The sequence below is a fragment of the Mus caroli genome, unplaced genomic scaffold, assembly GCF_978045245.1.
Source record: "Mus caroli unplaced genomic scaffold, Mus_caroli_1 scaffold_12, whole genome shotgun sequence".
Lineage (NCBI taxonomy): Eukaryota > Metazoa > Chordata > Mammalia > Rodentia > Muridae > Mus > Mus caroli.
Window position 1 is genome coordinate 45,328,241 of NW_028227267.1, and position 15,316 is coordinate 45,343,556.

Sequence of the window (15,316 nt, forward strand, 5' to 3'; positions counted from 1 at the left end):
CTTTACTGACTGAGCCATCTTCTCAATCCTGTATGACTGCTTTCATACTGTATGACTGACAAATTCATTCCCTTCTCATGGTTAGCAAAGGCAGACTTCAAGATCTGTCCCAATATCTCCATTCCCTTTCTTCCTACTGAGTGAACGAACTGTGGATTTTTTGTTGACCTCAGAACAGGACATCTGACTGGACTCAGTGTGTTTCCTCCTGATTAGTCTTCTAAGCTGCTTCAGCATTGGACTTCTGTGACCATAGATGCTCTATGGCTCACATCACACTCAGATTCTTAGGGACCCCCCAGTCTTTTCTTGTCATTACAACATGCAAAGGATCCACAGACTTGCTCTTTTGCTTTTCCCGCAATATTTTATTTGAGGATTCTCAAAGTGAACACTGCTCAGTGTTCTCTGGAGAGCATCTGCAGACGTGGAAAAGACATTACCAGTGAATTTAATAAAAATGGATTTGGATACATGGTCCTGAAGCTACTTAAGCATTTATTCAACATCTTGTAAGGAAGACAAAGCATTTAATTAAGTCCATAGAATAAAGAAGAGATCATTCTAAAAGAAACAGCAGAAGATTATGAGACTTCACTAAGGTGGAACAGCTTTGACTTGAGGGACCAGTGAGGTCTCATGGGACTAACTGTAAGTAAGTGGGGACTCAAGTGGAAGGATATTAGGGAATGAAAAAATGAAGGGCATTTGGGAGGAGATGATGGTGTGATTAAAATCAGCTAGGCAGAAAGCACAATGTCCAGTTTAACAGCTTCTTTGTGTTGCTATGACAACATGCTGGATAGAAGCAACTTAGGGGAGAAAAGGTTTGAATCTATTAGCATGGAGAGAACAGGGCAGAGCAGCTCAGAGCTTGGTGGTGGAAGCGTGTGGCAGGGACTCTTCACCTGTAAGAAGCAGAAAGCATACTGGGAACCAGGAACTGGAGTCCTTCATAAGACTGCACAGTGACCAACTTTTGGAATGAGGCCTTGCCCTCTAAAGACTCCCAAAGTTTATTGGCATATAGTTGAAAAGGATAGTCTTGGTCATTGGACACTTTTAGGTGCAAAAGACTTTAAAGCCTTGAGAGATGATTCAGATTCAAGTTATGACATCTAGGAAATGATGTGGAGGTGGAAGAAAACTTATCTGCAGCAAGAGGAGAGAGATAAAAATATTGTCAGTTATCTCTTGGTACTAGTTAGGAAGCATGGCAGCCCACAAAGTACTTTGCACTCATCATGCATTTTTGTCCTCAAAGTCTAAAGGTGCATTTGATGTCCACACATCCTAAAGGGGCATTTGATATCCACACAAGCCAAGGGGACAGGAACCCTTTCCATTTCCACAAAACAGGCTCTTTAGGATCAAGTGATTGCCCACAATTGCACACACTAGAAATGTCTGCAAGGGTTTAAAGCCAGAGATTCCAATTTCAGAGAGGACACTACACAATGTTGCAGATATTCTGTGGTTCCAAGAATCCAGGCTCATGCAGATCCAGGAGCCCACTGGATGGAGGATGCAAATACAAGAAAGGCAGACCCTGTTTACAGTTACATCTCTCTAGGAATCCATGGCTCAAGACAGAGAAAGCCTTAGAAGAAGTGATTAGTCATCCCAGGAGACTGCATATATTACACTTACTGTGAGGTGGAAGAAGCCCAGACTCAGAGCATTAACCCAGGAGAGCATGCAGCAGCAATAGGCATAAATCATTTTATCTAGGATTTGGATGCTCTGGGCAAGGGCATGTATGACATATTTATGACTCTTTTGAGGCTCATGATACTAGAGCTCCCCCACATAGGGGTAGCTGGCTGAAAGTTTTACTGAGAAAAGAGAACTGAGGGAGCACTCTCCCCTTTTGAGTCAGAAGGTAAAGTGACCAAGGATGAGGAGAAAGGATCAGAGGGCAGAAGAGAGGAAAAATGCATGGGAGCAAGGATGGGTGTATATGCATCTAAGGAAAGGAGATTTTAGAGTTTAGGAAAGTCTGTTTCTAATGACCTCAGCCACTGCCCCAGTAGGTAGCAGTTCCTGTGCCAGGAGAGGTAGTGTTGGCTATAGGTAGATACATAAAAAGTGTGAGGATGACTGAACCTGTGGGGATAAATAAGAAATGTGTTGAATCTGAAGTGAAATAATTCACATCTCACCAACAACAATGGACCTTGTAAGAGCACAGCACAGTTTTTGAATCAGCCCCATTGTACCTCCAGCTCATGGCCCAACCATGCTCATTCCCTTTAGTCTTCCTTACCCACCATCAAAACTTGCTTCCTTACAGTGGATTTTGGTGTCATTTCTCCATCTAACTCAAGGGCCCTTGAGTTAATATTAATGGCTTGTTTATGACTAAGTGAGCAGCAGCTTAAGTCCTGGAACTTCAGAAGCACTGACTCCAGAGTCATGCTGCAGGGTTGGGGAAATAAATCACTAAGTGTGAGAACATGAGTTTGATTCCCCAAAACCCATGTTTTTAAAATAAGTTGTATATGGAGACGCACACCTGTAATCCCAGTAGTGAAGAGAAAAGCAGACCTGTGGGTCTCACTGGCTAACCAGTCTAACCTATTTAAGGAGTAAAACCAGTGAAATATTACAGTGGGTGTGTATCAGGGCATATGTGTGTTGATGTGTGTATGTTTGTGTGTATAGTTTCAGAGGAACAGCAGTTGTCCCCCAACCTCCATATATGTGTGAACACACACACACACACACACACACACACACACACACACACACACACACACAGAGAGAGAGAGAGAGAGAGAGAGAGAGAGAGAGAGATACATTGCATTAAAAGAAACACAAAAGGGCTGCAAAGAGCCATGACAGCAGAAATTAGACAGTTATTGCTAGAGTCTATTTTGCGTAAGACCCACCTTTGCTCTTTCTGGCCTATCCTACACTCCTGAAGGCTGACCTCCTGGATTCTATAGAATAGGCTCCCTTGCCCACATATTCCCAGTTGGTTTAGGTCAATGGGTTAGGTCATGGGAAATGCCTGTGAGTTTGAGGGAGCCCTTCAATTCCTCCTGTGTGTCTCCAGGTGGGCAGTGGCTCACAAAAGGCTCCTGATTCTTTCTGGAAGCTTCTTCCACATCTATGACCACAGCTTCCACTGTCTTTCTTGAAATTTCCACTAACCACTATGTGCTTTTTCAGCATTAAGAACTGTGTTGCTAGAGTCTGGGTGCTACAATGCTTCTGTTCTCCTCTCACATCTTTCTAAGCACTTCACTAACTCTTCCTCCATTTCTGCACTTAGATGGGGCATCTCTTTCCTGATACAAGCTAATTGAATCCAGCCCAATCCATAATATATCCACATAAGATCAGTTCAGGGGTAATGTCTACAGAACTTGAAATATAGGAGTCCTAGGGCTGACAGGAAGTGGAAAGTCTATATCTGAATGTCCTCCTGGTATCCCCAGATATAATAAACTAAAAACCCACTTCATTTTTGCCTTCTCCTCATTGGTCCCTGTAGGCTTTTCCACTGCTCCATAGAGTCTTCATTTAAGAATTCATTATTGTAGACTGCTTCCTACAGGACAGGACTGTGTTAGGCATTCAGAGATTGCTGGACCAATGTTCCATCTCCCTGCACACTCATGGCAGGAGGAATCCCCTAGCTGACAGAAAGCTATGTAATCTGTATCTTTGTAAAGAAACAGTAGTGGCTTCATGTGACAAAGCACAGAGTAACATTGCTGGCTTTTCTAAGTTAGTCATACTTGAGCCCAGACTTAAAGGAAAGTTAGTATCCATCAGTAGAGGGAGCAACAGAGTGGGATAACCATCTAAGAAATAAATAACTGTCCTGAACAGCTGAGCACAGGACAAATGGTGAATAGGCCTTGCTTTCAGAAATATGATTCCATCATGCCACAAAAGCCCATCTACTACAAATTCATCATTGGATTGTTTTATGAAGCAGGCCATCACAACCCAATAACACCTCAGAGCTCTGTGATGTTGGAGAGCAAATTTTCCATGTGTGAGATTTGGCATGACAATAATAACACCTCAGGATAATGATGCTATTGCTGTGTGAGTAGTATCTCCAGTGCAAACTGTACTGCAGTCAACTTCCAGTGCTATTAATGGATGCACCTGAGATCTGCCATGTAATCTTGGAAATTCAAAACTCCAGGCTATGTAGCCAGGCGTGGTGGCTACCACCTATAGTTCCAACATTGTCATGCTGAGGCTCAAACACTTTTACAAGTCTTAGGCCACTTTGGGCTACACATCAATGATTCAGGCCAGCCTAGTGTAAGAACAAACCACTACAGGTTTTAGAAAGTCATAGCTGCATACAAGGTTGTCTGTCACAGGAGATTTATCTACTTCTGATTTCCTTTCCCCTATTAACAGCAGCAATGGGAAGAGGATAAAACAGAGCAAATTCTGGCTTACATGCACATGTCTATATGAATTAAAAATAGAAAAAGAGGTAACAAAACCCTCTGTTTCTTTTGAAGGATGCAGCACTGCCTCAGACCCTCTGGGTCCCTTTGTCTGTGTGGAACTGGTCTCTAGTTGCAGGTGGGCAAAGAGTCAGCGGAAATGACAGACAGATGCACACAGGAGACTGTGTAGAATCTGAATGTAATTTGTCAAATTGAGCATCAAACTTTTTATAATGAAGAAAATAGGGAAGTTAGGTGACACATCGCCAAGGTACAAATGAGGTTACCGGATGCTTAATGACTCTTACACAAACCAGAGGAATGTAAACACAAAGACTGGCAGGAATTGGGCAATAAAACAACTGAGACAAAGTCAGCTCTATCTAAGGTCAGCCATAGTCTTAGAAGCCAGGAGTGAGGTTTTTACACTCCTAGGGCAAGGGCTTTCACACCCAAGTCATGGTTCTAATTAGGGAGTTCTGCTCTAGCTTACCATCTCAGGAATAATGCAATACTCTAAAACCACAGCCCAATCTACTTCCTAAACCACTGTAAATTCCTGTATATGGGAGTGACTTGGCTTTTATTCTAAGTGATAGTGTAATAGCAGAGGCAAGTCTGAATGTCACTGAATAGACAACATTCTTACTGAACTCCAAGTCCATGGTCAGCTCAAGGACTTTCTAGGATGTTGGAACACTTGTGAAGGCTCAACTATGTCAGAATTCAATCTTAAAAGGCACTTATATTAAGATAATACTAAAAGAGAGCACGTGGATCCATACACCAGACTAACACGGGGATAGGGTATGAGTATATGGGTTATGAGAACGCCAAAGTTCCAGGAGGTGAGTTTCCATGAAACTCTTTGCCTCGTGAGTGCTCACAGGCCTCATAGCCTGCCAAGCAAACTTCACTGGACTGTGCATAGCACAGCACATGAAGTGGCCAAGGCCTTAAGCAGTAGAGTTCTGGGATGATTTCAGTTTCCACTCTCCCTCAAATGAGGTAGCTTCATACAGCCTGAAGCCCAGCCACAGGGCAGATACATATTTGAAGAGAAGGTGATCCATTCCAACTCTACATTCCTAGTAGAGGAAGGTGGAGTTCATAAAAGCCTCAGTATTTGTATAGAGCATGCATTTAATAAAATGTCATCAGACATGATAGAAAAGTGGCAAACTAAAATGTACTTCCACATGAGTCAGACTGACCTGTCATGGGCCCTAAGAGTAGCTATGAGTAAAATATATATTAGAGATTGTCATAGGACAAGAATATACACATATACATTTATATATGCATGTATAGGTAAACACACACACACACACACACCCCTCAGTCAGTAAAGGGCTAGCTGTGTAAGCATGAGGACCCGAATTCCACCCTCCAGAACCCATACTATAAAGCCAGGTGGGCAGCATGTACTCACAGTCTCAGCACAGGAGAGCCAGAGGCAGGAGGATCCCGTAGGCTTTCTGGTCAGCCAATTTGAGCAAATCAGCAACCTCCAGTTTCAGAAACAAAAGATAACTCAAAGCATAAGGTAGAGAATAATGGAAGAGAACACCCTCTGCCCTCCACATGCACCCACACCCACACATACAAAAGCATAAAGGCACACAAACACCCATGCTCACCAAAACCTATAAACGTGTGTGTGTGTGTGTGTTGTGTGTGTATTTGTATCCCAACTTATCAAATAAAGGGTTACTCAACAGTTGCAAGGAGACAGAGCATGAGGAGAGGCCTTTGACTAAAGCCCCAGGAAAGAAAAGAACCTAAGGTCCCTGGTGCACCAGCCTTCCTGACCCACAGGGCTCCTGAGTTCCACACACAGCACAGCGCAGCACTGCCTGCTAAAAGTCTGAAGAGCTTAACCAACTCTCTAAAATCCTGGGATTAAGAAAGCAGCTTGCAAAACATATTCTGGTACATGCAGAGACGTGTTAGATAAAGAATGCAAAACCAAATTCGTGAGCCCTGATAGAGTTCAGGAAGACACCAGGAAAGTTCCAAGCATAATATCCAGAAGAAACCGATCCTTTGGATAAATAAGTGAAGAAAACATTGGAGCCTCAAGGGTGATCTGCTTCTCCTTTGGTTCAGCTCCTAAATCTTGTTTGTTTGAAACTTGATATTTTACTTCAGAAGATCTTAAACTGCACTTAGGTCTCTAAGTGCCTGTGGCTTTTGAGTGGTTTTCTGTTTGCTTGTTTCCTTCTCATTGACACTGGCACGCTCTAGCTGGCTTTCCGTTTTCCTCTGTGGTGATGCTCAATCTTGTGTCTCTCTGTTCACTCTCTTGTGTCTGCTCTCAGGGTCTCATGTACCTAAGTAATCTGCTGCAGTGTTATGCCCAGAGGCTTCCAGGAGGAAACTTCTCTGCTGCTTCGATTTCTCTTGTTCCTCAAGGGTTAGCAAAGACACCCTGCTCTTCAATTCCTAAGAACTGAGTCTGGGCGTGTTCCCAACCGATGGCATGAATCTCTTCTCTCTCAAGGATTAGTGATTACTTGTGCCAAGAGATCCCAGGCAGGGCTGCTAGTGGATGCTCTCTGGTGAACTCCAAGTCGCCATTTGGGTCACAGGGAAAGAGAGCATAACCACAGCTATCTACAACTCAGTTTGAGGGTCCTAGGATGGAAAACCTGCTTTTATACTTAAGAGTCTTATCTCTAATTCATTCCTCTGACACCTGTCACCAGTAATCTCATTACTAAAAAAAATGTATACAAAAATCTTATTGTTTAGAAATCCCAAGGGTCTTAAATGTTCATGAAACAATCTGCCCCAATAATACTAGACAAATGTTATTCTGAGCACTTCATCACTTAGGGAATCACAATATTTTATGAGATATCTGCTCTAGCCAGAGGGGAAAGAACTCAACATCTATTTATTACCACCATCAATATTATTATTTTCTTTCCCATTTAGCATGAATTTTTAGGCTTAATCCCCTGTGTGCTCTATTCCACATTTTTAAGGATTCTTCATTGGGTTTTTAGCTTTTGGTTTTTATTTTCACTTCTTTGAGTTGTTACTGGTTATGAACTTGCAAACTTGGTATGTACAAATATAAGAGATTCTGAATATATGTACTAAAAGTGTGATTATGTAACTAATGATTGCTTTGAAGAGCCTCTGGTGTCCTGTGACTCTACATCACTAGATGCTCTGTGGTAGAGCAACTGATGACCTGAGTGGCCTTTTTTCCCTTTAAAAAAATCACATTTATTTATTTATTCATTTATTTATCTGATCATCTGTTTATGTGTGCATGCACATGTTATATTCTTCATGTGAAGACAGAGGACAACTTGATGGAGCTGGTTGCTAGGTTCCTTCCTCTACTGTTCACTACATTTTTCCTGAGGTGGGATCTCCCATGGAACTAGAAGCTTGCCCTTTGATTGTCTAACTAGCCATCTTGCCTGAGGGTCCTGTCTCTGCTTCCTGAAACTTACATGGGCTTAGAAGTGAGCCACTGGATGTATTCAAACTCTGCCCTCACACTTATATGGTGAGTACCTTATTCAATGGGCCATCTTCCTAGCTCTGATGCACTAGCTCATCCTGTTTCCCACATCTTGAAAGTACTAATTGCTAGGTCCAATTTAAATCTTTAAATACTAGCCCTTTATACAGGCTCTACAGGTTAGAATATTATTTCCTTGTTTGGTATAGTATTTGTCATGTTGAGGAAATTCACTGGAAAGATGAAGGAACGTTGGACCCTGACTTTTTGTTAGATTGTAGGAAGTGTTTCACTTTTACCTCATTGTGAGTGGTGCTCAGACCGATTCTTAGTTTCCTTGCATTCATTTTACTGAACATATATTCTGTGCTTCTAGTCAGTAAGAAACCACTTAATGTTTTTGATTTCTTTCTTTTTCAAATCCAAACTCTACATTAACTGTAGTTCATTTATATTTACTGATATTCATGATATATATACATATGTATATATACATATAAACATGTATAAACATATCATACATCATATATAATCTTACAAATGTTATTGGTCCCACCTATTTTATATTTTTCTTACTTTGAATTCACTATATATTTGACATTACCACATTTTATTTTTTTCATTATATATATATGCAAATACATATATACATATATACAAATACATACATATACACATATATACATATATATTTGTGATTATTTAAGTTATTCTGAATTTTGACACATGTTCTTGACTGGCAGAGACTACTAATACTAAAACTTTAAGGTATCTTAATATGGGACTTCCCCCCTTGATTAATGCCTCTCTATACATCCCACCCCCATTCCCATTTCCTTTTGTCATCCTCAGAATATGAACATTATTCTCAGGTTGGTAAAAATATGCTTCTCATTTTTTCATGTTTTCTTTTTACACCCAAAATTATCCTCTGTCTCTGGTAATTCACAGTTTCTATATCCCTACATGTTCTACAACCTGATAAGCACCCTATACTGGGCTCTTACAAACCACCAGTGACTTCCTATTGGCAAATCTCATGAACTCAGTCTTCATTTTTCCTGATCACTCTGTAAGACCTGAGCCATTTGCACTGTGGGCTAATTTTCCACCACATAACACTGCCCTTTCTTTTCTTCCCAGTATAACAATAGTTTTAGTCTGGGTGATCTGTGTCTAGTTAAAGGCTTAGTTTTCTCAGCTTCTCTTGCAGAAGAAATGCAAGTTGACAAAGTCACACCCAGACTAACCCCAACCACCCTATCATGCTATAAGGTAAATTGTCAAGTGTCATCAGCAGGATAGAGCAGGGTTATTTGTTGTTGTTTTGATTTATGTATGACCCAAATATATATTCCTCAGTTGGCAGTAAGCATCCCACATTGTCATTCTGAGGCCCAGGGTTCATTCATTTCTAGGTCCTCCCATGGCCTTTTTTTTCAGATATGACAGAGAAAAGGAACAGAGACTAGACAGCAGCGGGGAGGCTAGAACTCAGCTATACAATGACATGTAACTACACAAGAGACCAGAAAGTATAGTTTATGTGCCTGCCTAAGATAAGGACACTGGTCTAGTGAATGACAAGACAGCCTCTGCTGTGAGGCTAAGTTACTCAGCTACCTAGCTCTGGCCCAGCCGGATCAGCAGGCAAAGCTTTCCGGAATCTTGCTGGATAGGTCCCTTATGCCACAGATCAGTGTTTCTTCCTCACTGTGCCATAACAGATATATGAGTCAACATTTCCCCTTCTCATTGTTGTTATAACCCACAAGGTAACTTGTACTGGGCTACAGTCCCAAGCAATTTCCCAATCACCAGCACCCATGAGCTTCTGCAGCTGTGAAAGTGAAGCCTGAGAACTAGGGACTGAGATAAAAGAACAGGTTAGCTCAGCTGTGTTTTCAAGTCCGCAACAATGGGCAAACTTACAAAATTGTAGTCATGTTGATTGTTATTCATCACAATGATCTACCAAAATCAAAAAAAGGTACAAATGAGGTTTTTAAGACAAAGAACACAGAGTCTTGCTGTGTAAACCAACAACTCTCCTATAAGTTGAATTCACTTTGAGATTCCACACCAAACTCTTTCTCTTACTGCCAGCACCCTCTCCTCTCCCCATGTTGATGGACTTGGCTAGGTGGACTGTTTGTTGTTGAACCACAGGGTAATAGTATCCAATCAATACATTATCTGTTTGTGTTCCAGATCATCACAGAAATAGGTAATTTCTCCTCCCCTCTTCTCCTCTCTTGTGATAACCATTTATTTTGGAAATTGGCTGTTTACAAATCCTGATTATTTATTCCTGAATTTATCCTGATGAGAATCAAGCATGAAATTTAAATAATTAATAAGCTAATATCAGCTAATGCCACAGATACAGAAAACAATCAGTTATTTGAATCTTCTTCTAGGGCTCTCATTAGGTTAACTAAAATAATGTTGGGTCCAAGACTTGCATCTTCATATAATTTGTATTTATTCACATGGACTGTGCCTAATAGTTGCATAGATCTTTGCTTCTTAGAACAAAAGCTTCAATTTGTTTAAGACTCATAAGTAGAGTCTTTTATCAGGAGCCATCTAGGAGAAACTAAAACTAGCTGGTGATCTTCCTGAGATGGCTCTGCCCTGGACTGTAAAGTCATGACAGATTTGATCCTTTATGAAAGGCTGAGGAGATTATATGTGAGGAATGATTCCTGGTATTAATATGCTTTTCCTGTTATTATTAAATATATAACAATCACTAGTTATGGACCCACCTTTTTGAGTAGATTTCTGCAGACCTCTGAATAGATAAATAGATAATGATTCTGTTGAGTTCCTGAATTAATTAAATAATTGTAGGGAGAAAGTTTTTAGAGATGGTCTTGGTTGCTAGAAAGATGTAATAAAGTTAGAATCAAGAATACAATGTGCCTGCTCTTCAGAATAGCAAGTAGAGGCTGCATAATAAAAACAAATACAATGGGATTTCAGAATTACACTAAAAAGAGAAATAGACTTGGGACAAATTTGTGCTCAAGGAAAAACATTTAGGCCAAAAATAAATTCACAGGCATGCATTATGAAAAGGCAAGGCAATGTGAAAACTATCGCTTTGAACTTATAACAAGCAATGAAACACTGCTTTGAACTCAATATTGGCATCCTTCTGTAACTCCCATTTTATGCAACATTTTATCTATGGGGTAATTTCCCAAAGAACTTTTTTGTGTAAGAAGGAATAAAAAGGCCAGAGAAAAGAAATAGAGTTGGTTGAATGGTTTGGCTTGTGGAGTTCTGCCTCATTCATCCATCCATCCATCCATCCATCCATCCATCCATCCATCCATCCAAATATTTATGTCTTTTAGTCTGTGCACATCTGTGTAGGTATATGTGTATATATGTAACATGCATGAATACTTGTGGAGTTGCTTGTGACAGATGATAAGGCCTGGCCAGAGCGTGGGTGTATGAATGCATATGTGTCTGTGTATCCCGAGCTTTTGTCCCCGCCGGCAAGAACACACTCAGGACAACCGGAATCTTCTGCGGCAAAGCTTTATTGCTTACTTCTCAGGAAGATCCCGACCCCAGAAAATGGAGTCCCTTATATAGCACTCAGCCATGACGTTTCAGCACCTGATGTGGCGTGACAGCTCTTGATTCGTTGCTCGCTCATCACACCACTATTACACCCCGAAAATGGGCAGTGACTAGGAGTGAGTTCACTCTCGCACTTGCGCACAAGGCTTGTTTACTAGTTTGTCACAGCGGAGGCCAGCGCCATCTTATAATGGTGATTGCTCGCGGCACGAGCACGGCTCTCCACAGTGATTGCTCGCTGCACGGCTCTCCACATCTGTGCATAGTTGCCTGTGTAAACCATTTTCATTCTTTTCCTTTCCTTCCTTTCTGGTTCACAAGGAGTTAACTGCTTAGGCTGGCCAGAAAAAGGAGCACTAGCAATAAAGCCTTTATGGAATTCCTGCTGCTAAACAGCATGTGTTAGTCGCCAGATATTAGCGCTTATTTAAGTACAAACAAGAAAGAGTTAAGTTTTCAACACTTAATGAAGGACAGAACAATAACCGAGAGTCATAAAATAAAGATACAGCATTTAATAAAACACTGAGATTTATAAAGAAAAAGAAAGAAGCCACAAAAATTTATAAAGAGAAAAGAATCCAGCAGTTTTCAGCCATAGAATAAGCAAGAGACAGTTAAGTCTACAGAAGCCATTTGTGAGCATTCAGTATAGTTAGAGAGCTAGAAGGCCAGAGACCATCAGTCTTTAAAGCTGCATCCTAAACTGTGTCTGGGTTCTAACTATCCCAGGCCGGCTCCCTGCAGCCTTCCCTTTAGTGTATGGGAACATAGTAGAAGGCAGCATGTAGTCTTCATGAATTCAGTAAACATTTATTAAGGCCCTATTGTCTGCCTAGCTAGGACACAAGAAAACAAAGAAGAGGTAGACATTGAGAGATATCCCCTTATATACAAACACACCGTACAGTAAACAATGTGGCATTTTGACAGAATCTGAGAGACAGAAGCTTAGGTTTGGAACAAGACCAAAGAACTTCCAAGTAGAATCTGAAGACTGCTGAAGACTCAGCAGAGGGATGAACTAAGACTCAGACCAGGCTGCAGGCAGCTAAATCAAAGCCAGTAGTGTAGCCAGAAGTTTCCAGTTGTTCAGGGAAGGACTTTTACCAGAAGGATCAGATTCCTGTTTCTCTGCCAGTCAGGCTTTCCTCCTCCAGGTGTTACGTTCAAGGCAAACATCCTACACATCCTATCCGAATCTCCAGCCCCAGCTCTGCTCTGCCTGTACCCAAACAACTGCACCAGCCAACAGCTTCTTGACAGCCAAACTATGACAAGGCTCAGGAATCAGTGGGACCCCACAGCCTGAAAATTGGACGATGCATGGCTCATCACCCAAAGACAAGTTCAGAATTCATCCTGATCCTTAGGGCTTAAGCTACCTCCAGATGAAAATTAAAGCCGTGGTTTCTTCAAGTACAGTCCCTAGCACATGGAGGAACCTATCTTGACTCACACAAGGACACACAAAGTTAGGAAAACTGACCAAGACCTAGACTCTCTGTGTGTGATTGAGTGTGATTGTGTGTGTTCAGTGTGTGTGAGGGGGGGGGTGGTGTTCTTGCCACAGTAAAGGGTTAACTGGTTGTGGAAAGCTGTAATAGAGAAGACAAAGACACTATTAAAATGCTAATAAATTTAGCCAAACATGCCAAACTGATATTGGGGCAGACCAGAGCACAAGATATTGACTGAGCACAGAAACACACTAGACAGCACATTTGTGATTTGCAGGTGGGGCTGTGGCTTCAGCTTCTGAGTTTATCATGGAGATTGCAGGTTCCCTACTTTCATAGTCACTTCTCAATGTTCTCTCCAAAACAGAGACTTTGGAAATCCAAAGATCTGGAAGCCATCAAACACTCAGGATGTGTTGGTTATGGGAGTGCAAACAGCTTAACTTCTGTGTGTCTCTTTTTCCTTATTTGAATGTGAATAACGGGCACTTCAGTGGCATAGCTGATAAAGATAAAATCATTGACTAACATTTTATAGGGCCTTACAGAGCATGGGATTAACATTCTAGGTACACAGCAATTAGCCTGGGGAATTAGAAATAACAACAACAACAAACAAAACAAACAAACAAAAAGTTCTGAGTGCTTAGATTAAAGGCAAGTGCCACCTCTGCCCACCCTTCTATGTATTTTTTAATTAAAAATAAATAAATAATCTTATAACTGTGTGCATATGATGCTGAGATGTGGGCATGCGGAGGTCACAGAACAACTTTGAGGAGTGAGTTCTCTCTTTCCACCTTTGTGTGGGTTCCACAAATTAAACCCATCTTGTCAGGCTTGCATAGCAAGCACCTTTATTTACCTGATGAGCCATCTTTGCAAGTGTTTTTAAAGCATGCTCAAGACAATTGATCCTTCACTTCAAAAAAAATTGATATCTAAAATAAATAAATAAATAAAAATAAATAAATAAAAATTGAGTTCTAGAGGTCCTCACAGGAAACCTCCCAAGACCTTCCAGATCAATAACACTGTATATCACTCAGGTGTTTCATGGGAAGACATCTAGATGGTCTCTAGCATAAGATATTTTCACTAAAAGTTTCTAAGACAAACAGAAACTAGGTCTGCTTACTCTGAAAGCTGACAGAAAAACATAAGATTGTAAAGGTCACATGACAGGTTTGCCTTCCCTTTCTAGTTGTAAGAGCATAGGGAACCAACAGCCCTCTCCTCAGCCTCACAGGGGGAGGAGCTCAAGAAGGTACTGGATGCTTGAATAAATGGTAGTTTCATAGCTCGACAGTGATGTCATTTGATAGGATTCCTAGGAACAGGGACTAAGGACTCTGATGTTGTGCTGAGGGCTGGGTGAACAGCAGCAAAGCAGGCAGGAAAGGCTCCAGGAAACCCTGTGGTAAAGGCCTGCTGAATTAACCAGTAGGAAACGCGTGGTTTCCTTAATTGTACCCATTACAAAACCTCCAATCTTTGAAACACAACACGTGTAAACTCTGTCGGGTCCCAAGTCATATTGAAAATTTGTTTGTTTTTCAAAAAGGGCTCCTCACTCCCTCTGCCCTGCACCCAGGGCAGCTACACATAAGTAGAGAAAGGCACCAGGAATCATGTGGCTGTTCTTCAGGAGCAATGACAGAATTCTTCAACTTGGCTCACCTTCAGATACCACAACAGGACCTCAGGGAAGGGTGAATTTCTGATGTTGATATAAGCTATGAGTTTGTCTTGAGAAGAGACCCCCACCGTCTTCAGATTCTACTGCCATTGGCCATAGAACTTCCTTCCCCTTCCATTCTATCATGTGCACATGAGACTAGTCTAAGTTCATCATTATTTTCTAGGAGACAGGGGGAGGGGTGAGAAAGAAAGTACAAGACATAGAGCTAACCCTGTGCAGAGCCTTCATAGTCAGTGCTATGAAAGGCTTAGATGTTGTCTAGCATAGTCGAGGCCCAAAATGTTAGTTTTACTGTCACTATTCTGTGTCAAGCGCTTTATTTCTTTTTCTCAGCCTCACAGCAGCAATCCTGTGAGGTCAAAGCAGTCCCATGCCCTACAGAGAAGGACACTAAAATTCCTTCAACAACTAAAGTTGGATCACTAAGCCAGAATCCTAATGTCCTCTGTAATTCCAAAGCTTGAACTCTTCCTACCCCATGGCCTGAATTGCTGGCCAGACTTTCATCTAAAGGCAGCTTGTCTGCCCACTTTCCAGGATTCCATATATGAAGCTAAGCACCCTACCCTCTCCCTGACTCTGTCAATCAGAATAGATAGAGAGCACCCCAAATGAAACTCTTTTTGCTGAGGAGTAATATATTGCTTAC